The sequence below is a fragment of the Chelonoidis abingdonii genome, chromosome 15 (genome assembly GCF_003597395.2).
Source record: "Chelonoidis abingdonii isolate Lonesome George chromosome 15, CheloAbing_2.0, whole genome shotgun sequence".
Taxonomy (NCBI): Eukaryota; Metazoa; Chordata; order Testudines; family Testudinidae; genus Chelonoidis; species Chelonoidis abingdonii.
The window spans coordinates 44203276-44206171 of record NC_133783.1 but is presented as its reverse complement, the minus strand read 5'-3'; positions in this window follow the sequence as shown (position 1 = coordinate 44206171).

Here is a 2896-nt window from a genome sequence, read left to right as displayed (position 1 = left end):
TGGTTGGGGCGACTGAGATGTTGACCCTGAGGGCCAGACTGGTGTCTACGAAGAGGTCCTGCCATCTACGCCGTTGAGAAGTCTGTGTTCTTGGCCGAAGGTGTATGTAGCGAACCGTCCGCGCTGGGACGGAAAGGTCCTTTAGTTTGCGGCGTGTGCATCCCGCAGCGCTAAGTTTTCACCGGATATGGTCTTTAATGGGCTTTGGAAGCAGAGAGTCTATACTTCTGAGAGAACAGACCCTGCACTATCAAAGGGATAGGTACCATGTTATTCTCGGTGTTAACTGGAGCTCCGGTGGAAAGAAGGACGCTTGCAGCTACATATACGCCTCATAGGGGCAACCCCTTGTATGGAGCCAAGGAAGTTTGCTGGCCGCAGAGTCCGCTTGCAATATCAAGGATGCCTGAAAGGGAGGCCTTGTCACCTTTGATCCTTCCGTGTAGGAGCGCCTTCGAGGAATACCCTGTGGTGGGAGTCCTGTGAGAGAGAAGCTCAGGTAAATTTTCGCATGCCTCCCGAGTGTTAAAGCTGATTAACGCGCTCAGTAGGGCCTGTTGAAAATTGGCGACTCAGTAGCTGGAGACCCCCAGCAGAAATAGATCTCTGCCCCAGACGAGGTCCATGCACCTGGACCCTCTTAGACGGTGCAGGGGGCTTGTTGCCTGCCCACGCCGCTCTCACTACTCTGACTGTTGAATGGTCGTGGAGATTAGACCAACCAAGCAAGGCGGGGCATGGGATCATAGAGGTATCCGTACCTGTGGATGGGACCTATGTATTTGCCGCTCAATCCCCTTTAGGCGTGGGGCACCGATACCGGCTTCGCCAGTCTGCAATCTGGTCGCTCCGTCTGGATAATAGAAAAAATGAGGGGGCCCTACGCGTTGTGGAGTCTTCGCGCCGAGAGGATACTGCCATGGGCATCCCCCGGGACCTCTTACTACGGGAGTTTTATATTTAAGCAACCCGGCTGTAGCCTGTGTGAGCCCTGAGCGATAGGGGATTGGCACCTGAGAGATTTCCCGCCACAGCCTGTTCGGGGACGAAAAGAGGACGAGCTCCCGGACCAAAGGTCTTGAAGAGACTCTGGTCCGTGGGATCGACGGCTTTGGTCAGGGCATGGATAGATGCGTGATCCCGGGCTAGGAGCTGCTCCAAACAGTTGTCTGGCCGGTATGTCTGGCTCACCGGGAATCAGGGTGCCCTTCTCTGTCGGAGGGACGGACAGCGAGGCGCGTTGACGCGTGACGCCCCTGGGCTGGTGGTACGCCAAGCAATCCAAAAAGGCCATGGCGTGAGGCGAGTGTCGAATCCCCCATAAGATTGCCGGTCGCAGCAGAACGTGCGGGAGGGACGGGCGAGATGAACAGGGGTTATCTTAGCGGTTGCGCACGTGGCGGGTGACGTGGTACCAGCCGGTCGGGATGCGCCGGACTATCCTCGCGGGGCTAGTGGACTGTGCCGGCTCTCAGAGGGCCAATGCGCGTGCCGATCATGCAGCATAGGCAGTTGACCACTCTGCGACGACACGTGATCCACGCGGTTGCGGCTCGGGAATGCGGTGGACCTGGAGCCTGAACTCGGGCCGATAGGACGCTCGACCGGGACTAACAGACGGTCCCACGGTGATCCGGTGCATGCAAGGAGCCGAGCGAAGACACGTTCACGGACAGTGACGGGAGAGTGCGAGATCTTGAACGGATGATCTGAGCGGTAACGAGTGGAGAAACCTGGAGAAGGTAACGGGACTGCGGCGACTTGCGACGAGCGTAGGGAGGGCCGTCTCGTGACCTCACCTGGACTCCACGGCGAAGAACTACGGCTTGCTTGCCCAGTAGTTGCTGGACCCGGCACGGCCCGGGTGCCGAGGTGGTCGAGGCAGCCAAGGCTCCGTCTATCGCATGAGGCTCGTGCCGGCTGAGAACGTCTCCGGTGGATCTGACGACACAATAAGCTCTCAACCGCGGCCGCCGCGGGGAGCCATGAGGCCACCGGACTCGAGGCCATTTCCGACGGCCGAATCACAGTTGCAACAGACCTCGAGGCCGGCGCAGGATCGTCTGGCACGGGCCGGTCTGTTGTGGGGTAAGCGATCTGCTCATGCGGGGCTGGTGGTACGTGTTGTCCGCGGGGATGGCTAAGGCGCTTACTTCTTGACCTCTCGGAAGAGCGCGAGCGGGTCGGTCCGTAGCAGGAGTGTGGTTGCCGGAGGACTGTGAAGGTGGTCTTCTTCGGAGGGGTAATGAGTGGTGCGAGGAGGCGCTTGTTCCCGGTGGCGGGGCCGTGTGGCCGGAGGACGGACGGTGAGCGCTGCCTCCATGAGCCAACTCGTGTTACAGGCGAGCGTCCCTCTCTTTTTTATGGGTCGGGACGTGAATGCCTTACAGAATCTTGCCATCTGTCCTGTCAGATGGATTCGCGCCGACACTTCAGGCAAGATTTGCGGTCGCCGTGGGCCATCGGTCGGCAGGACAGGCACCCGCGGTTGAAGACCGCGGCAACCCGATGGCATAAGCCCGGTACGGGGTAGGGGATGGGCAGTCAAACCGCAATCCCTAAACTAACTAATACGCAACAACCTGATAGAGAACAAACTAACTATAAACTATTGAAAAGTTCAGACTATATACAAAATTCAGAGGATACGCAGTGAACTGCTAGGGGTGGAGGGGAGAACAATAGTCTGTGCGTCACAGTATCCAACAGACGCACCACGCGCCGCGGACTGAAGAAGGAACTGAAGAGAGTGGTCCGGTGCCGGGCTAGGGCTCATATATCAGTCGCATGACGGCGCACCCAGGGGGGCGCCCTGCCGTGTCCCGCACACTTACTGATTCGCCTACGGGTAAAGTCTCCACGAACGGATGCACGCGGCGCGCACGAACACTACGGG